A 22,125-nucleotide genomic window follows, 5' to 3' on the forward strand; every position below is an offset into this window, starting at 1 on the left:
CTTTGGCTCATACTGACAAGTTCTAATTGGAACCTGTTTTTATAGATTTTATAGTTAGGAGGAATTATCCTTATCTCCCTGAGTTCTGGGATCTGGTCTCTGGAAGGGTCACAAAAGTCTTCCCTTTCAGGGTAACTTGGGTGCTTATTGGAATTATTTTGGGCCTGCATTTCTCCTGCAGATAAGTAGTAGTTTGCTGAGGAATGTGACATATCCTGTTACATCTTAAGTGAAGGAGGGCTGCAGGTAAATTGCTTCTTAGAAAAGAAAGCATGTGGAGATCAGCACAGTGGACCCAGTTTATAGAATTATCCCCTTTACTTCATGTTCTGTTTGTCCCATCAGTCTGATTGTGAATCTCCACTTTCATAAGCTTTTTGGTTGATTTTTATGCAGACTGAAGTTTTTAAAGCACTGCTGAATTCTTCACTGGCATCTTTTAGAATATTAGCTTCTGACTTTTCTGATGGAGGTTCTTCTTTGCCCCTTGGGAGAAGAGCAGAGGAGAACTGAGTTAGCTTTTTCCATTGACCTGCCTGCCATTCCATATACAGTGTAATTTTCACCACTTTCATGGTCAGTGTTTGTTAGTTGAAGTTGAGATCTGTGAATCACCTCTAAATTCTCCCTCAACTGGCACCCTGACCCCTGTGGTGGAGGAGGAATATGTGATGGTATGGGAACGACAGTTCAGAGGTTTAACTTATGTTTCCTAAAATATCAGTTCTTTTTACTAAGATTAGAATTTCAACTGAGGAAATATATGTCAGAGAGCTTAAGTAGTGTTCTGTGGTCAGGATTGTAACTGAAATAGATCTATTTTAAAGTTCAGACTTTTGATGCTCTATTTCTTACCCTCCTTTTTTAGTGGAAATGGCCTGGACCATGGGTTCAGATAACCTTGAGTTGGAAACTTTATTGCTTAGTGGCTTTACTAGTAACTTTACACTTCCCTAAACTTGACTTCCTCATCTGAAAAGTGGATGTGATAATTAAGATTATTGTGAGGATTAATGACGTTCAAAGTGTATTTTTAGAGTATTAAATACAGTTCTATTCCAGAGTAAATCATTACAGTAAATGGTAACTATTATTCAAAATAAGACATACAATAGAAATGTGCTGTGTGGAGTTAACCAATAATGGGCTACATGGGTTTGTCAAGGTATGAAATACTGTGTACTTCTCTATTTTGATGTAGTGTAATAGCTAGAAACTAGGAAGGCATTGGATTTGTGAGATTTTTCCAATGAGAATATAGGTTTCCATTTTTTAAAAGTGCCCATATCCTGGCAAATTCTAAATTGGATCCTAGCCCAAACGTTTCTTACAACTGCCGACACTTAAATTGAAATGCCTGAGATTCCTTAGAAAACTTGGAATGGACCCTCCATTTGACCTAGCTATCCCACTCCTTGGCCTATACCCAAAGGACTTAAAATCAGCATACTACAGAGATACAGCCACATCAATGTTCATAGCTGCTCAATTCACAATAGCCAGACTGTGGAACCAACCTAGATGCCCTTCAATTGATGAGTGGATAAAGAAACTGTGGTATATATATATACAATGGAATATTACTCAGCCATAAAGAATGATAAAATTATGGCATTTGCAGGCAAATGGATGAAATTGGAGAATATCATGCTAAGTGAGATAAGCCAATCTCAAAAAGCCAAAGGACGAATGATATCGCTAATAAGTGGAGGATGACACATAATGGGGGGGAGGGAAGGGTTAGTGTTAGGGTTAGAGTTAGGGTTAGGGAGGAAGGAAGTACTGTATAGAGGGTAAAGAGGGGTGGGAGGGGTGGGGGAAGGGAAAAAAATAACAGAATGAATCAAACAACATTACTCTATGTAAATTTATGATTACACAAATGGTATGCCTTTACACCATGTACAAACAGAGAAACAACATGTATCCCATTTGTTTACAATAAAAAAAAAAAAAATTGAAATGCCTGTAAGACGTCTGCAACAGGTATTTACTTAACATGCCTAAATCTAAATTTAAGCTCTTTCCCTTTGTGCCTGATCTTCTTTCAGAGATCCTTACATCAGTGAAAGGAATTTTTAGCCATACTCATCCTCTACATAATTTAATCTCCTACCAAGATCAGTTGATTGTAATCACAAAAATCTTTTTCCTTTTCTTTCACCTTTGTCTAGGTTATCCTTATCTCACATGTGACTCCTCCCCTGCCACCAGTTTTGGCCCTCAGTGTGATTTAGCCAGATTTGGTATTTTTCAAAGTAGAGTTTAATGTCATAAGTTATTTTAAACTTAACCTTTAGTGACTTTGCTGACTTTTTGTGCCTCATTTTGATTCTTGTATGTTCCCTCTCCATTTGCAACTGGCTTTTCTAATTGTTTTTCATGACCTCAATTGTGCTGGTCTTACTTATATTTGAACTTTTGTACTTGCTGTGCCCTAGATTGGAACACTTTCCATAATTCTCAGATCTTTCTTAGGCCTTTGCTGGTTTCTGAACTAAATCACATTTCCTGGTATAAAATTTCACAATTATGCACTCGAATGCATAATTATGTGCTATTTCCCCAAGTAAGCTCCTTGAAGACTGACACAATTTCAGTGTTTACAAAAGCTCAGAATAGCCCTGACAGTAGTTGACAAATAACAAATGACTGCTAAAGTTTATATAGACTTTAGACTTAGTTATAACTAAGCAATTAAAATACGAAGTGATTAATTCTGAAGTAAGTTCAGATAGTGTTAACAGTGTTGGATTCTAAGCATTGTTATTTGAGAATACTTAAGTTGTAGTTGCACTGATCTGATCTACCTTTAATTTTACTTTTTATGTAAAAAAGGAACATAAGTAATATTTTGATAGCTTTCCAGAACTTGATTGAACTTTAATAAGCTTTAGATTAAAACTTTCTCCTTTTGTTGAATCTGCATAGTATTTGAGGTTTACAATTTAAAAAGGAGATGGCTGGTTATACACATCTTGTTTACTATGTGGGATGCGTTCACTTACTTTAGTTGTTTGAGGCATAAACATTTAAAAATCATACCAACCCTGTCAAGACAAGAAATCATAGATATTTTGATAGGTTTCTTAGCTCTTAGGTAAGTTAGAAAGAATTCAAAGTTAAGATAATATTGGGATTTTGCTTTTATGTAGTTTTATTTTGTTTGGGTTGTTTTTGTTAAATTTGGGCCTTTATTTACTACATGATTATTGCTGGCAGATTGAGATGTATTCATGAAAACTCCTAAGACTTAAGTGTTTTCTTGAAAATTGGTTTAGTACTGTTTACATTTTAAAATTAATGCTTTCAAAAAATTTTGGTTTTCATCTATCCTAAATCTACCTAGGAGTGCACAACTTCAGGGGGATAAAATGGGCATAGTCAGCAGAAAAAAAGAGGTGGTCTGAGCATTTATGCATTAAATATGCATGTTAATTAGGAAAAAAATTAGAAAAATATGAAAACAGATGTTACATAAATTATTGCAGTCCCAGGGCAGCAGTAACTTACACACTGACAATAATTTTTATATGTGCATGTGTATATCCGTTTCTAGATTTCTCAATATTTGTGTCATTCCTAAGAGAATAACTAGAAAAAGAGCTAGTCTAGCCTTCATGGAGACCCTGGTAAATAGTTCTGCATATGAATTGCTGAGGAAGTCTAGTTGTTTGCCATGGTTTTACTCTACAGGGATCTTCTGTGTTTCCTAATTTTGCCTATAGTGCCCTCTGTTCCCCTCCCCCCCACCATCTTGGTTTCTTTCATTGTATATCAATTTGTTCTTTTAGTGAATATATCCTGTGAATACAAGAAGGTTAATTCATTATCCTAGCAGTGTAAGAAATGAAAAGTTGTCCCCTAATTGGTTTAAAGTATGTATCTAGAAATAAAAGAAATTACAACTACTCAGAACATGGATTGTAGTGTTGCTTTTTCCATTTTTGAGGAAAAGGAAAAAGATGTTCATTGCTTTGCTAGCAGAGGAGAAGCACAGGGGACTACTGTCCCAGGGACTGTGATTCTCCCCATCAGGGGGGACTGGAGGATTTTAAAGGAGCTCTTCAAAGACTGCATTCCAGGTGTGCCCTGACAGGGGGTCCCAGGGTACCTGATGTATGTTAACAGTCACTTGTATCCTCTGGCAGATATCTCCTTCCTATGGAGCACTGATAACTCAGGTAATCTTGTTACCCACTCCCAGATTAGGGAGAGGGAGAGGGAAAAGAGGAAAAGGAAAACAAGTCCCTTTTAAAAATAAGCCTCAGAGCTATATTAAAAAGGTGAAGTGGACCACTATTACATTTACCCACTGTCAATTTCTGTATTCCATTTCTATGGAAAAATGGGTGACCGCATCTCCAAGCTGCTTCCTGCTAAAAGAGGGCAAAGTTGAGGGGAAGTGATCCAAAGTCCTTGCTTTCTGTCAGGTAGAGTATGAATAGTTTTAGGCATCATTGAAGTCCAGAGGTTCATGGTGGCAGTTGGCAGGTGACTGAAAAAGGAATACGTAGGGAAGGTTCATGCTGGGACAACAATAAACAGGAGAGTAAAGCATTACTTTTTTGGTAAACAATTAATACAAAAACAGCATTTCAGCCAATTTCTAATACACAGGACAAACCTGTGTCTCTAGAGTCCTTTTTGATAGTTATTAGGCACTTCCGTATAATAATCCTTTCTTTACAACCTTCAGCTCTGCTAACTTTTCGTAGGGCTGTCACAAGTGTACATCTTAAATTATATTTAAAAACAAAAACAAAAACATTGTTTTTCCTTTAGTTGTCCACATAGGACTGTGCTCAGGCTATACTCTCCTGCCAGGTGTTTAAGACCAAGCTGGTCAAAATTGATCTTGTTCTTATCTGTTCTTGAAAGTCAGCTGAGATTCTTCAGAGATCACTTTTGGGGGCATGTATGAAGCCTCCTGGCTCCTTTACCTTTCCTCTACCAGTGGTGCCATGTGCCAGGGTTGGTCAGGTCAGGGTCTTGATGACCACATGTGACTTCTCTTGGAAACATCAGGAACATTTCTGTCTCCAATGACCCTCCTCTTTGCAGAATGTGTACTACTAGCTAGCTTTCTGTTCTCTAGGGTCCTCTTGATCTTCCTGATTGGCAGATTCCATGACTCACCAGAGTTTCAGAGCCCTTAGAGGGATCTGTCATTCTCTGGGCACTCGCTGATCTTAAAGGGCAAGGGCCAAATATTGGCTGCTCTTTCCTTAGCCCTTTTACTTATTTGACTTTGGTCTCCAAGTTTTTGGTTTTAAACACCCAGTAAGCTAATTTCACCAATCTTAGAGAGTAACAGGTTATAACTTCAGTTATCTATAATTCTACAGTTATTTACCCCTTCTATTTAATTGGGGTCTATATTAGTACTGGAAGTTAGCCTTGCATCCTGTCTGTCCTGTGTAGATGATGGCCTATTATCTTAAATTAACCCAGGTTGTTATATTAGAAGTTACACACTTCTTGTAAGGCACAAACATAACAGTTAACGTTTACAAGGAAAATACAAAATGAAATTATCAATAGCAAAAACATACTCAGTTTGTATAATAGCTGTGGTCCAAGAAAAATAAATTTTTTTATAATCCCAAACCTTACTCAGTTATATCTCCTGTTTATTTTGAGATCACAGTAATCTTTATAACAAAAATCGATCTTTTGAACACAGCTTTAACTGAGCTTAAGTCTAACTTATTTTGGAACCATTCTAACCTGGAGTAAGGTGGGAGACAGAGCCTTATCTCAGGTAAGGTGGGAGCTTTTCATGAATAACAGTATAGCATTATGTCTGAAACATGAATCAAAGAAAAGCTATGAGAGCTTTTAACCCTTTTTTGTGGGAAAGTGGCAAAATGCATGTTTTACGATATCTACCTTTAAATAGGTGAGGCTCTCATTATCTTTTAAAAATACATTTTAAATTTCTACCTTTGAAAAAATAACAAAATTTTACATATATCTTAATGATAACAGGTCCAGTTTCAGAACATTAAATGATATAAATTTCAATTTAATTTATTATTTGTAAAAGATTTGAAATTACCATTTTAGACAACTTTAGCTTAGAGAACACCAGCTTGGTAAAGCATTCTTCCAAGGTATATGTTTTCAAGTTTGTATACTAGAAGAACATGAGTATACTTTAATATACCAAGAACTAGTAGCATCACCCTTACACAGATGTCCTTATATTAACTAGGTTTAATTTTCACAGTAAAATTCAGACTCCAAAGATATTCACAAGCTTGCAGAGCTTAATAGTACTAGCAAAAATCAAGGATAGCCTTAAATCTCTTACACATTTAGGTAACAGTGTTAATAATCAGAATTAGACTTAAAGTAGACAGATATGTCAGTTTTTTTAAATAGCAGTGTTGCCCTTTTATGCCAGATGCAGTGTATAAAAGATAACTTATTGATTAAACCTATATGAACTTTCATTTTATAAACCTTTACAGAACATTCAGATAAGCCTCAGACAAACATACTTAGTTTCAGATGTATATGTATCTCTAGTCACATATTAAGGTTATTCGAAGATCAAGGCTGGTCAAGATCTTACGTCATCCATTTCTCTGACAAAGAAAGATCCTAAAGTATCACACTTCAATATTTTATAGCTCTCAAGTCTTACACAAATTGGTAGTCATCAGTGTGAGGTTTTTTTTTTTTCAGGCAAAAGCAGCAGAGTAGGGTATCTGGCAAATCCGACTTACTGTATAGTTTAAACAACTGTCCAGAAGAGAATGGATTTCTTAAGGGGTTGTTATTATTATTATTTTCCCTGGGGCAAGTTATTTTCTCCTAAAACAAATTTTGGTTAAGATAACATTGATCACCTTTCTCAGGGTCCCTGTGGCGCAAAAGAACTTACTCACTTCTAGTAGACCTCCAGCAGAGCAGGTTCTGTTTTTTTTTTTTCCTAGAAGGCACTTGCAAATGAAGTTGTTGATTTTGGGGTGAGTATATTATCTGTACATTTAATTTACACAGCAAATTTTATCCCAGGAGAGGGATCAGACAGTTGGGCATATTTTAAAAAACCTGTGCCTTAAATTTTTTTTTTTTTCCCCAGTTTGCACTCAAGGGGTTGAAACACAGGTTATTGTTCTTCGACCCTCCTTCCTTATCATCATCATCATAATGTCATCAACTTTAAGTGAATTCCCCACTGTCAATTGTACTCAGAGACTCTCTCTTTATTATATCTATGTATCTAGGGAACTCTGTCTAGGGAAGGACTATACAGAGATTGTTAGGGACCTCTCTCTTCAGAAATCAACAGTGCCAAGACACCAGTGCTTGAATTCATGGGAACTCGGGGAAGTGTTTGTATTTTAGCTCTGTGGGCAACAGGCAGGGCTGCACCCAGAAGTATCCCCTGGCCACATAGGGCAGATCTTGAAAAGGGGAGACTGTTTTGTCCCCAGGTTATAATTTAATAATACTGGAACCTATTGCCCCATTCTTTGTGACTGGCAGCTTTCATCTTCTATCCCCTTTAAGATAGGCAGGTTAATAGTCAGACAATGAGTGTAATGGATCTCAGACAGGTTTTTTCAAATATAAAGGCAACCCTGTGAGATTAAGCATTCCTTTGTCCCAGAGTGGCAGGAAAATGGAAATGAGGGGGTGGACCCACATGGAGGTTATAAAAAATCGAGACTTAAGGACTGTAAATACACAGCCAACTATAAAGTCATGGACCAAATCAACAGCCTTGGCACCTTCCCAAGATCTGTACAGCATAGATGTCAACATTTAGCCTTAATGCTTTTAATGTTGTTCAGCATGGACTCAGATCAATGCCTTTATCCAGAAGCCTAAGTCCCCAAACTAGTATACGCAAAGGGAAAAGTTTTTCTCCAGTTTCCCCTCCTCACATCACAGGGAGTTCCACCTTTTGTTCCTCTCATTTAAAACTAATTTTATTTTTTATTTTGGTCCTATGCCACCATCCATGAATTTCATTCTTTGAACCCATGAGACAAGAACCCAGGAAGAAAATCTGTGAGACCTGTAGCTGAGGGAGGAAGATCAAAAGTTCAGGACTACCTGGGTAACTTAGTGAGACTGCCTCAAAATAAAAAAAAAAAATAAGAAGTGCTAGGGATGTGACTTCGTGGTAGAGCACCCCTGGATTCAATTTCCAATACCAAAAATAAACAAGTAGAAAGTTCTGCACTTTAATGTAATAAACCATTGCAAACAAGAAGACAAACACAAATGAAATTATGTTTAATAAAATAGAAATATCTAAAAGGCCATAAGACGGTTTCTGGAAATCCTTTTTCCAGAGGGTGACTTCTGTTACTTGGTTTAAGGAGCATGTGATACTATAATGTGTTTGATCTAATTAATTCCTGCCAACGTTCAGTAATTTTAAGCTAGATTTGCTATCATATTTGTTAGTTGTCTGCCACTGACATTTTATGTCATATTACCTAATGGCTGCTGTCTTTGTGTACGCATATTGTGCCACCAATAACTTTTTAACAGGTTGTTGAATGTTAAAAAACTGAGAGAATGAAATCTAGAGGTGGATGATATGTTAAGTAATTTATTATTAGTAAGAGGTTTTTACTTAAATTGGATATAGCCTATTTAAGAACTTGTCATTCTTTTGCATTTTGTATAGAAATGTAATTACATCAAATACAGTTTGTAGAAATGCATCACTAAAGACAAAAAGACTTTTTCTTGTGCTCTAGGAAAAAGCCATGGAAATTAATTTTTCACTTACAAATAATATTCACTTGTCATCACAGATGCAGCCATACTCTAATTTTACATTTTATTAATGCTTTGAAATCCATTTTCAATGGAATTTTTGCATGTTTTTAAATGTCAAATTTCCATTTTTTATATTATGATTTTAAAATGTGATATTATTTTACTGTGTGTTAGAAGGGTAGATTCTTATGCCATTTCAGCAGAAAGTTAAATGAAGTTATAACAAGTGATTTGTTTTATCCTGAGGTCTTGCTCTGTGTGTATTTTGTGTCTTTTACTATTGGTATTATACAATGATACTTTTCTTCAGAAGTTAAAATAGATAATGGAAACTGATAAGTGAGTAGGGTAATGTTTGTCCTCCAAGAGCCTAAAGTATTTTGACTTTTTTTTTTTAGCCTGGCATTTTGTATTGTTTGGTTTGTTTTAGGGTTCCCTACCTGAATTGGGGCATTGAAGTTATTTTATTTGTTTTTCTAGGTAGATGTTTTTCCAGCAGCTCAGTTGAGGGAGAAGTTGGTTGGTCTCCAGATTTTGATTCCTCTTCAGTTCCTATTTGCCAGTCAAGACTTCTATTTGGTGAAATTAAAATCTCTTGTACCAAGCTGGTGTCATCCTTGAACCATAACAAGAACATGCATTTTTCAAGTGTCGAACAGATTTGTGGATTAGTAAAGTTCTTCTGAAAGGTAAGCATCTATCTGTTCATAAGATACATTTAAAAATTTAATACTGTTAATACCCTTTACCATAGTAATTATGTAGATTTTTGTCTGTGAACTCTCTTTGTATTTGTACACTTCTGCCAAATTTGGATTGTAGACTCCTTTAGGGAATAATGCCCCTCCAGCACAGTTACTTGGTTTCCCTACCAGTTTCTTTCCACCTCCTACAATGTCATCAGTTTCTTTGGTTCTGTTCCCTTTCCTCATTATATTCCTTTCAATTTAGCCGAGTCTTTGGGGTGGGGGAAGCTAAGAAACATTTTCCACCAGTGGTCTTAGCAGTTTCTGTGGCTATACTTTTAGTATCCATAGGCCTTTTCCCCCCAATATTTTAATTTCCTTTGGTTATCCACTTAATTTTTTTAGAGGAATAGGAGAATAGCATAAATGCAGAGTTGAAAATTTCTCAGGTCATGTTCACAGTTTTTTCCTTTCACCACCAATGGTAAGAAACAAAATTTTACATTTGTAAGTCAGTTCCTATAAATGAAACTGAAACAAAAGTCGAGGTAATTTTTATACTATGTAGGATCTACTTTGTTCTCTTGTTTTATTATGTTCTTTTATATTTCATGTAGTACATGCTGAAGCCAATAACTAAATTTACTTTCCTATTCAGTAATGTGTCAGTTTTATAATTTCAGAAATCCTGCTTTACATCACTTATATATTTGATCATGACTGACTTGTTGGGAAAGTAAAGGAAATGAGACAGCCCCCCCGCCCCCCCTCAGTCAAGCTGCTTTATCTTGTCTCTCTACTCACTCTCCCCATTGACTATAAGCTATTATGTGACTTTATGGAAGAACTGGGTAACTACTGAGAAAGACTAGAGCCCTCACTGGATTCTTGTGTGGTGGGAACACAGGCACAAATAGTCATATCTCAGAATTTTAAAGGAGAACATATCCTGATAGAATCAAGCCTTTATGGTAAGGTACATATTTCCGTATTCTTTTCATTTTATCTGTGTTAATTGGATATGCATTCTGATGCCTTCAAATCATTATCTTTGTAAGTTCTATGTATCATCTTTGAATAACCCAGATCTTTTCCCAAATAGTCTCTTCTAGTACTTATTCACATTTTATCCATTTAATAAATTGCATTTTTTCTGATTATAAAAGCAATATTTTATGTTAGAATATTTGGTAAATATTGAAAAGTATAAGAAAGATAAAAATTATTCCTAATCCTAGCATACAGAGATATACTGATGTGATATTTCAAAAATAAAATCTATGATTTTTAATTTTACTTGAATTTAACAGAAGAAACTGAAATGAAACTTAAATGATTAGTGAACTCCAAATAAATGTTTTCTTTTCCCCAAAATTATAAATGTCAGTTCCTAAGACTCTTCGAAAGAATTATGGAAATCTTTTAAGTACTTTGCAAATAAGAGACTAGGAAAGGGTGAATTAAAAGCAGAACATCTTTATTTTAAGATTGTTTGGATGAAATTTATAAAGTATAAAATCAGCCTTTTAGAGTAATTAGTTCCCAGGCATTTGATACATTCACAGTATTTTGCTGCTTACTATCTCTATTTCCAAACATTTATATCACACCAGGATAAAATAATCATTAAGCAGTTTCTCTTTATTCTGACCTACCTACAACCTGTAGCATCTATTAGTCTGTATTCTGTCCTCATGGTTTATCTTTTCTGCATATTTCATATGAATGTAATCATATAATATGTGATCTTTTGTGTTTGGCTTCTATCACTTAGCATGTTTTCAATTTTTCATCCACCTTGTAGCACTTACTAGTAGTTAATTGTTTTTCTTAGCTGAACAGTAATACTCCATTGTATGTATATACCTCAGTTTGTTTATTCAGTTTACCTTTCAGCTCTTGTGAATTAGTGCTGCTATTAATGTGTGTACATGTGTACCTGTTTGAATATCTGTTCTCAGTTCTTTTGGGTATACAGCTAGGAGTAGAATTGCTCAGTCATATTTTAATTTTGTGTTTAACTTTTTGAGGAACTATCAGAGTGTTTTCCATAGTGGCTGTACTATTTTATATTCACATTAACAATGTCTGAGGGCTTCAGGTTCTCCATATCTTGCCAACACTTGTTTTTTTATTTTTTTGATTGTTAGAATAAACTTATGAGAATAATAAGACTTTCAGTTAAGTAAACAGTATAGAGAAATGATTCTATTTTTATTATTTTATATGTAATTGTCATTTCTTCTGCATAGTGATTTTTTTCTCATACAGCAATTATGTTATCAATCCAGAAATCACGTTGTCCTGTTTTTTTCCTCTAAAACTAGCTGACTGGTGAATATTTATTTTCCAGAATTAAAGATATTTTTACTTTCTTTCATTGGCTTAAAATTATACTACATTATGCTTGACATTTGTACTGTGGTTTGCCTTGCATATAGTTTTTATCAGACTTTTAAATCACCATTCTTTTTGTTTAATGCTCACCAAAGAGATATACCTCTATTTTTATTGATAGCATTCCATGGTTGTCCTTTCAGGTTCCTAAATCACAAAATATTTTGTTAGGATTAGCAACACTCTTTTTGAAGCAATCTCTCACTTAACCCCAAATATCTCTTTTAAAATGCTTCCTTGGCCTTTCACTGAAAGGCCATTCTTAGATTTCTTTTCATTGTATTACTGGGTTAGTTGTTGTTTCTTTTATCCCATTGCCATCCTCATTCTTAGATTTCCTTAAATAAATGTTTAGAAAGGTGTAGTGGAAGATGATTTTTTTGAGTTGTGCATATTAGAAAATGTGCTTATTTATTCTCTCAGTTGATTGATGGTTTAGTTGAGTATATCTAAGTTTAAAAATAATTTTTCTCAGGACTTTGAAAGTTTTACTCACAATTTTTTTTTTCTTTCCTATTTTTCCAAATGAGAAATTTCAAACCTATTTAAGACTAGTATAGTATCTGTTAATGAAAACAAAATAGACAAAAATCCTTAACTTGATTAAGTTTATATTTTGGGGAAGAGGTTGACAGGTATCTAGATAAGTAAACTGTGTAATAGGTTAGATAGTGATTCTATGATGGAAAATAAAGCAAAGAGTGGGAAATAGTTATTTCATAATAGAGGGAGTGGGGTAGAGATTTTAAAATAGCATGTATAGGGAAAGCTTTATTGAGAAGGGAATATTAAAACCTGGAGGAGATGAGGGAATGAGTGGCTTGGGCAGAAAGAATAGGAAATACAAAGGCTGTAAGGCAAAAATATTACTGATATGTTCAAGGAAGCCTAAAGGTATGTGACTGCAGTTACTCTCTACTAATGGGTATTAAATTAAGAAAGTGACTAGGAATTTATATCTTTTAAGGGCTTGTATTTGGCTTTTATTCTGAATGAGATTGGGAGCCATTGGTGAATTTCCTTACTAGATTTGTTGTCTAAAAGAATTATTGACTGCCATTTTGAGAACAGATTTTAAGGTAGCAAGGACACAGAGACACCACATAAAAGGTTAGAAGTGAGAGACAGTTGTGATTTGAACAGCAGGGTTTGCCGGTTTGTTGGATTTGAGTTATGAGAAAGCAATAAGTGGAGAAAGAATTTTTGTGTTTTTTGTCTGAGTAATAGGAGAGATACTTCTCATTTCATGAAGAATGGGAAGATAATAAAAGGAATACATTTGGAGAGAAGGTCAGGAGGTTGGTTTTGAACATGTAAAATTGTATATTTGAATGGAGAGTTTAAGGAGACAGATGCATTGACCCACGTTCAGAGAGAGTTCAAAGTTCAGACAGGGTAAATGGGCAAGAGAGATGTTTGAGATGAAGGGAAAATTGTCAGTTGTAGAAGGTATTTAAAAGTTAAATTTTATATAATCTGGTAAATGTAACTAGAGAGGAGATTTAAGGCCCTAGCCGTGGGGAACCTTAAGTTAAAGGATTAAGAGAGGGAGATTGAAGGAAGTTAGGAATGGAAACCCAATGAGGTAAGAGGATATCTGAAAGGGATGTAAATAAATCAAGGAAGGAGGAGGGATCATTTATGGCAAATTCTACTGATCAGTGAATTTAGAGATGGACTGTGAATTCACTGTTGGATTTACTAATGGGGAGTATTGAAGATTTTGAGAAGAACAACTTCCCATAGAGGGCAAAAGTGTGGGAGGTATTCAGGGGACAGTGGGAAGAAAAACACACGTAGCAGATGAAGGGGAAAGTCGGGGTCAAGAGAGGATTATTTTTAAGAGTGATAATGCAAAAAAGAATGGAAATTTGTTAAAGTAATGTGTACAAGTTAGAGAGACTACCTCATAAAGGAAAGTGAATGGTTCATCCTTAGGAGAAAGGATGATTCATCTTTAAAAGGAAGAAGGCAAAGAATGGGCACAGATGCTTATTTAGAAAGCTTTTGGTTAAACTTCATGCTGTGTCTAGCCTATGTGATGTTCAAGAAGCATCATGATTAGCTGCTTCTCATTTCTTTAGGCTTGTTCTGTAATTCTCACTTTTTTGTGATTTTTTACTTTAGCAATATAAATATGGTGTTTTAATTTCCAGTTTAAGATTTTTGTTGTAAAATGTTTCTGTTAGGGGTTGGGGTTGTGGCTCAGTGGTAGAGCACTTGCTTAGCATGTGTGAGGTGCTAGGTTTGATTCTCAGCACCACATACAAATAAATGAATCAAATAAAGGTCCATCAATGACTAAAAAAAATTAAAAATGTTTCTATTAATGGAATTAAGACATACAACAGGCATTTATGTATGATATACCTCTTGATGTTTTTAAAGAATATCAAGTTGGTGAATGTTTCCATAGAATGCTAGAGAATCACCAAGCTACATTAAGATGGGATGCAGAGCCATCCTCTTCTTCTTTATACCAGTGTAGGTAGTTCATTGTTTAAATGCACTTAACAAAAATGAAGTACTTAATATCTTGGATTTCTTGAACTAGGGTGAAAGTGTATTTGTAAAAAATCTACAAATGTCAAGGGTTTATAGTCTTTATTATGATACATATTCCTTCTAGTCGCCTCAGCCCAGGCACAGTTAATAAACATGGGTTAGGATAATGGCATCAGAAGTCTACTGGTATGATATGATATCTTGGAGTGGGCATATGCTTCCAAGTTGTAATAGTGTTGTTGTTCCTACCCATTCTTGCTCAAGCTCCCTGCACACTTTAGCAATTCAGCTCTCCCTCTGGCTGTAGATACTGCTTATGGTGTCCTGTGACATGATTCAAATTGCTTTTTCACTGTGCACCCGTACTGTAGTGCCTAAGTTAGAATAGTAGGTGGTGTGGGATCAGTAATAAGGCCCCAAAATTGAGGAGCCTGTGCAGAGTATTCCCCATAGTATCTCTAGTGATTCACTCATCTCTCTGATTTAAATAAACAAACCCCCACTTACCCCTTTTGTACTGGAGATTGAACCCAGAGGCACTCTACCATTGAGCTATAGCCCCAGCTGGTTTTTTGTTTGTTTGTTTTTTTGTTTTCAATTTTTTAATTTTGAGACTGATTCTCAATAGGTTGCCCAGACTGGCCTGGAATTTGACAATCTTCCTGCTTCAGCCTCCCCAAGTAGCTGAGATTACAGGTGTGTACCAAGGTGTTCGCCAACAAATTTCAATTCTTTACAGTCTCCCTTTTCCCTAGAACCTGAACAATGTCCTTTTTGCTGAGCTGAAAGACATTTGGAATAATATCTCCTATACATCCATACATTCACTTGTCTTCTGAGGCAAGTGAGAGTGTTCACTCTATCCTATCAGCTTTCTTAGTATTCTGCCTTTGGGAAGAGGGCTCTTGTGGAAGGAATAATTAGAAATAAGATGTCTTGTGCATCTTGTTTGCCTATAAATGCAGGGCGTAGCTTATTGCATTGCCCTTTAAGCAACAATGAAAGTTTTCTTCCAGTTTCTTTAGGTATGTATTTATATCATTGTGTAGTACGTGAAACGTACTATTTGTGGAGAAGTGCCCGACATTTCATGGGCTAACCAAGAAGAGTCTTTAGAGGATTCGCCATTTCACAAGTGAAAAGTTCACTTGTTGCTGCCAACTCTTTCTTCCTCTTCTTACTGAATTCCCTGCTAAATACGTCATTGTTTAACATTATAATTTGTCACTCCTCTGTGCACTTCACACACCTTTCTTCTGTGCATTACTATTTTTTTTTTCATCTGTTTCTGTGTTTAGCTTACTGGCCTAAGTAAAATATTTGTGGTGACTTTTTCTTTATAAAGTGCAAGCTTGTTTGCAAAAATCTTAGTGCAGAAATACCAACTATCTTATTCTCATGAACTCACATTTCCTTGTAAGCTATGTTTATCCTTGAACTTCCAATCTTTTTAAGTTAAACAAGACAAACTTGTCTCCATGGGGTTTTATACTAGTAGTGTATTTTGAGCAACATACATGAGGATGATTCTTAATTATTTTTCATTTGAATTGAAAAATTTTGAGTGGAGAGGATGTCTGGGAATGTAGGAAAAAGGTAACAATTTGCTTTAGGTTCTGTAATGTTTTCAGCTTTGAAAATATTTCAGTCTGTATTCATTTGATCTGCAATTATTTATTAATCATTTACTCTGTTGCAGATATTCAGCTGTTTGGAGATATACTTCTTAAATATTATATCCTTTTAGGATGTTTTACTTTTAAAATCAGGTGATGTGAATAATTTATTTTTCCTTTTTGCAAAGTTCATTGAGAAGTTTCCAGTGTGTGTGCACTAGATATTACTCTCACTTTTGTGATAATGGAGAGCCAGTCCTAGATAAAAGTGAAGTGTAGAAAATACAGAATCTGTTTCTTCCTCTCATTCGCTCATTCAAGGGCTTAATGAACAGTGAAATGAACCAACAGCTTCCCTTCCTCTTCCTTGCAGTTATGGTCGTCTTTTGTGGTACTTAACAGCCCTGAAAGAAACAGGAAGGTTGATGAATTAGAAAGGAGAAGATATATGAACTTATAATGAGACAAATAGAAAAACAACCCTTCATAATTGAGAGGTGGCTGTTTCTATTTTATATTCTTCTAAGTAAAATATATTCATCAAACATTTCTATTTGTCATAGAAATTTGAAGTTTTACTTTAGAGTATTCCCGCTTTAGGATTCCTTTGTAGTCTGTGAACAGCTGACCCATTTAAAGGAATTTCCCTGAGTCTTTAATTTGTAATGATTTGACAGTTAAATCACTGACATTGCATTTATTATTGAGACAGAATAAGGTTTCAGTTATTAAAAATATGTTCAAAGTTTTGTAAATGATATGAATAATAATTTTTCTTCAACTTAAGAGTTGCAGTGTCTTAAGTATACTAGTGAACATGGGTTGCAGATATTTTTGAAAGCCTAAATTATTTGAATATGTTTGAGACTTTTGCTCTTCTGTATTTCTGATCAAAACATTACATGTTTTTGGATCATTCATGGTTTAGTCTTAGAAGTTTGGAGTTTTATATTTTCAGCCTTGTAAATACTTGATAAGACTTACATTTGTTAGTAATATTGGGACTAAATAGTTTTAGCCAGATTCCATTCAACTGTTGCTGTCTAGAATAAAATATATTAAAATAAGTAGCCATTTCTTATGTGAAATAGCTATTGAAAGTATTTTTCCTTCTGATTATGTATATTTTAATTTTCATAAATGGAACAGAAGAATTTAATTATTTCTATAGCTAAGAGAGCTTATCTGCTCACGTTTAATAGTATATAATTTGATATTAGGACAGGCTCTTCTGTAAATTAAATATTCCTTACTACTTTTTAAAACACATTGTATCTCACGTTAATCTAATTTCCCACTGAAGTCACTAATTAAAGAGAATTGTGTACCAGTAGGTGTCTAAAACTGACATTATTTTAATCTGATAACAAATGGGTTTAAGTTCATGTTCTTTTTGTTGTTGGCAACAAATCTAAACCTGAATTTTTTGGATTTATGAGGATAAGTCCTGCTTTGGCAATCTTGTAGATCCTCAAGAGAATAGTTAAACAGTGATTAATCATTGTTTCTTCACTGAGTGTGCAGAAAAGAATGGAAAAGCTGCATTTCACACTTCTGAAGCAATTAATCCCCATGATCTTAGCCAGGTTTGTCTTGTAGATAAGTCGGGATACAAAACGGTACCTAATTTATCAATGTATGCATGCCATAAAGTATAAAACACACAATTTATTTCATATCATTTATAGTCAAATGTAAAAAAAGAGTGACTTTGCCATATCCAAGAGTGTTTCCTACATTACCTTCATATAAACTAAGTACCAGAGATTACAATGGGATTCCTGTTTATTGTGCACATCTGGTGCAGTCACTATGCATTTTCTCATTCACTTGCTGGCATTTTTAGTGATTGTGGCATAAATCACCTTGCTAATCAGAAACATAAGTGACGGAAAGTCATCTTCTTTTTTTGAACAATGGGAAAAAAACATATGGCTTCTTAGACAGTACTTGGCTGTTATACTATTTATGTGGCATTATATCCTGTATTTAGAATTTCATATGAATTGCAGTAGTTTGGTTTAAGGCATTGAACACCTAGAGTTTGTGGTCAAATATTCATTTTATTCCACTTTCATAAAATACAAAGCCTGTAAACTTACCTTTTTTATTTTTTTAAGACTTAAATAAAACTACTTTGGGAGGAGTTTTTGATGAAAATGAATAAGATTTATATATTTTTTAATGTATGGATGTTTTTATCTAGATGCCTAGAGTAATTACATACTAGTTTTTAATTATTCCTATTTCAAAACACCGCACAAGTCAGAAAATAATGTTATTGTCTTTAAAGTGTTAAAATATAATTGATAGCAGTTTGTTTTTCTAGAATAATGGTATTATTTCAAAAGGAACTGCATTTTTAATGAATAATTATTTCTTATTTGGAACTATTTCTGCACTACAATTAAAACTAAAGAATGAGTAAAGCTTTTTAAAACTTTGTAAGACATTTATATGTGCAAACTTGAAAGATTTTCCTCAGCGAAGTTATTGGTATTTATTGTAGACTGCTTGCTATAGGTTTATTTTTTTTCTCTACCTTCAAAATTACTTAATTCTCAAAAGGTAGTAAATAGAATGACCCTTTGTCGTTTGACTTTACAATATTTATATGCCTTCCCCTTATTTATTTTAAATGTGTAAATTTCAAATGAAAATTAATTTTTTTGGAAAAATGTGTCTAAGTTTTTCTGTTACATGTGACTGTTGATTAGTGAGGCAGATTTTTTAACAGATATATCAAAGCTTATTTGTTAAAATATGTGCTTCCATTTGGAGTAGCCCTGTTGGGACGAACACATAATCCATCAATCAAAGTATTTTGGAATGCCTCATTTTGAATTTTTTTTTTTTTTTTTTTTTTTGAGTACAATTGATATATAAATGTTCAAAATGGTACTTTGGAAATAACATTCATTTTGTGAGTATATATGCCAATATTTTTGTTGAAAAAATCAATCATAATAACTTGTATTGGAGCCTATGTGTACCTTCATAATTGGACACTGAGAATAGAAAAAGTTTTGAAAAAGTGCCCAAGTTTTAAATAAATGGTCATGTTTATTCCTTTTGTTTTAGAAATCTTATATGATATTGTCTGAAGGATCACCTGCAGTAGGAATCTACACATAAAATAAAAGCAGCAAAAGGAAAAGGGTACTTTCTTTTTTCCTGTCTTTATAGCTTGTTATAAAATTATCACTATCCAGATTCTCTAAGGTATAATTTGCTATTTTAAAAATTATAATTATGACTGAATTGATACCTTCTTTCTAGATTAAAGTTATCCAGTGCTTAAAATTGAATGACATCTACACCAAAGTTCTTTTTAAGTTTCTGTGCACATCACCATATTTTTTTTTAAGGTTGGAGGTGTATTGTAGATGTCAACTTAAAAGTAATACAATTAAATACTATGAGTTGCTTTTTCTTTATGAAAATGTAAGAATTCCAGCAGAACAGGATGTTAAAATCCATAAAAAATGTTATTGAAGGGATGACAAAAGATAACAAAATAGGCAAATATGAAGAGTTCCTTTTTTCATAACTGAATATTTTGAAATTCCTTAGAAATGATACTTTGTAGAAAAATTTCTGCCATTAAAGTGATTGATAGAAAAATATATTAACCTAAATTATTGGCCTATTTATTATGTTTATATAGGCAGGAATTTAATTTCTAAATATATTTCAGTTATTAATTGAAATTGAAAAATCTATGATGTTAATATTCATTGCACATTTTGTTTACAATTTACTTCTATTTTCAGAGAATTTTGATTCTTTCCCCCTCCATTCCATTCTTTGTCTTATTTACAGTTATATTTTGTTGGTATACATTTCTCATGTTGATTCAGAACTGAGTACAGAATTGAGGAAAATCTACATTTTTTTTTTTAAAGTTTTTATGACATAAAGAACAAACCCTCCAGTTGTAGCAGTAACCTTAATGCTGTCCATCTTTCCAGCTATCCTTTCCCCCACTTGTGTTTGTCTGAAAATAGCTTTAGGAATACTGACTGAGGTGATGTGCCTACCACTGCCTGAAGTGCTATGATGTATGTGATATCACACTGTTGACCTAATCATGCTGATACTCCGATAACAATGTTAATTTGTGAAATATTTCTGACAAAGGGAGACTTCTATTTGTGAATGGAATGTAGCAAAAAAGCTATTCTGTGTTTTAATATTTCTGGTTTCTATTTTCATGTTTAAGCCATTTTTGGTGGCGTGTTCCTCATTGTGGTCCTCACCTGTGTTAACTTTGGGGTTCAGGCATACCTGGGATATGGAGATTAGCAGAGTTGACCTGTAAATAGTCTTTGATGAAGAGGAACACAAGTGAGTTTTTTCTAGGAAAAATAAAATAAAGATCTAAATCTGGTGTCTTAGTCTGCTTTCCACTGCTAAACAAAATTCCTGAGACTTGCTCATGATTCAGGCCCCTGGAAGGTCCAAACAGCAAGGTGCCAAGATCCTGGCAAGGATCCCTGGCTGCATCATATGGCTGAGAAACAGAAATGGGACTGGCTACATGCAGAAGGGGTCAAACACGTGGAGTGGCCTTGCTTTAAGACAACCTGCTCTCATAAGAACTCTTTCACTCTGAGACAAGCCTTAATTTCTTCCAGGACAGTAGTACCCCCATGACCTCATTACTTTGCACTATGCTTTACTTCTTAAAGGTTCTACTACCTGAACACTGCCACACTAGGGACCAAGACTTCATTCAGCACATGAAACTTTGGGGGACACTCTCCAATTGTAGCACTGGGTAATATAGTCTTAGTAGTTAAAAGAACAGTATTTCTGAAGTCAACCTGGCTTGTGTTTTCTGGTTCAGACCTGTTTAGGTCTTGTATCAGGGACCTGTGGAGGGAGATAGATGGTTGGGCTGTAGAAAAAAAACAAAGAATCAGAATAAGACAATCAGGGGACCTATTGTAAGATGCTTAGGGGGCAAACAGCATGGCTCTTGTATTCTGTGAAAGACTACATGAAAGATATTCTTTCTTTGTCAGTTTTTTGAGTAACTAACATCTTGTAGACTCCATTGCCATGGGTGTTGTGAATGACATAGTCGCCATGGTTGTCAGTAGTCTTTAACAAAGCAGCAGTTAGAGCAGAGGGAAAGTGGACCTCAGTGGGAGTGGGAGTACTGAAGAAGCCACGTTGGTGCCCTGTAAGTGACAGTAGGCACTGTAATCAACAGTACAAAACCCAGGGAACAGATTCCTGAATGGGGAGAACAGATGAGACATCCCATACTTTGGAAACAGTGGAATCAACAGACCTAAAATACCACATACAGGCAAAAGGGGTGAAATGACACATGTCCCATGGTAGGTGTTAGGGTTTGGATCTGGAGTGTTTTTCAAAGTCTCATTTGTTGAGGACCTGGCCTCTAATTCAGTAGTATTGAAAGATCTTTTGGAAGTGATTTGATCCAGAGGATTCTGACCTGTCAGTGGATTAATCTGTTCATAGCTCAGTGGACTACTAGAAGGTTGTAGAAGCTCTAGGAGTGGGACCCAGTTGAAAGGAGTGAGTCCTTGGGAGCTTGCCTTGGGACTATATCTTGACTCCAGTACCCCTTCCCCCACTTTTGACTGCCAAGAGGAGAACAGTTCTCCTCTGCCATGCCCTTCCACCATGATGTTCTGCCTCACGTCAGGTTCAAAGCAATGGAGCCAGCCAACCACAGGCTAACACCTCTGAAAACACGAGCCAGAATAAAATTTTCCTCCTTTAAGTTGTTTTTCCTCAGATTTTTGTCACAGCATCACAAAGCTGACTGACTTAGTAGGTAACTGTTAGCTGACTGGTCTTGCTCTGAACATGCACTTAAGGATAATTCCCAGAAATCATATGGACTGTATGTAAGAACAGCTTGTAGAGGTCTGGCATTCTGCTTTAGGGTGAAGGTGAGAAGCAGCAAGCATGGGGTTATATTTGTTTTGTAAAATAATTGACAAATTTATTGATACACTAAAGTCTCCCTTTTTTAAACTTTTTTCTTCAGATCACTTTTTGCTTATTATTTAACTATGGCAAACAGTGTTCTAGTTACTGAATCAACAAAGTAAGATATGATTCTTTATTTAAGGAACTTGAAGTTTATAGGGGAGAGGTTAAAAAAAATTAAAATTAAAAAGTTAACATCT

At 34.8% G+C, this 22,125-nt stretch overlaps 1 protein-coding gene across 10 annotated transcripts in view; it reads left to right on the plus strand.

The window, feature by feature from the left end:
- TBC1D5 (TBC1 domain family member 5) overlaps positions 1-22,125 on the plus strand; it is a 578,936-nt gene that overhangs the window by 142,108 nt on the left and 414,703 nt on the right. For 8 of the 10 annotated variants that reach the window (XM_079115503.1, XM_079115502.1, XM_079115500.1 and 5 more), the window contains one exon: positions 9,232-9,440. The gene's annotated coding sequence lies outside the window, so the exon portion shown is untranslated. Of the gene's footprint in view, positions 1-9,231; positions 9,441-19,036; positions 19,115-22,125 lie in introns of all 10 variants that reach the window. The other 2 variants (XM_079115504.1, XM_079115505.1) reach the window with 1 other exon arrangement.

The sequence above is a fragment of the Sciurus vulgaris genome (assembly GCF_902686455.1).
Source record: "Sciurus vulgaris genome assembly, chromosome: 16".
Lineage (NCBI taxonomy): Eukaryota > Metazoa > Chordata > Mammalia > Rodentia > Sciuridae > Sciurus > Sciurus vulgaris.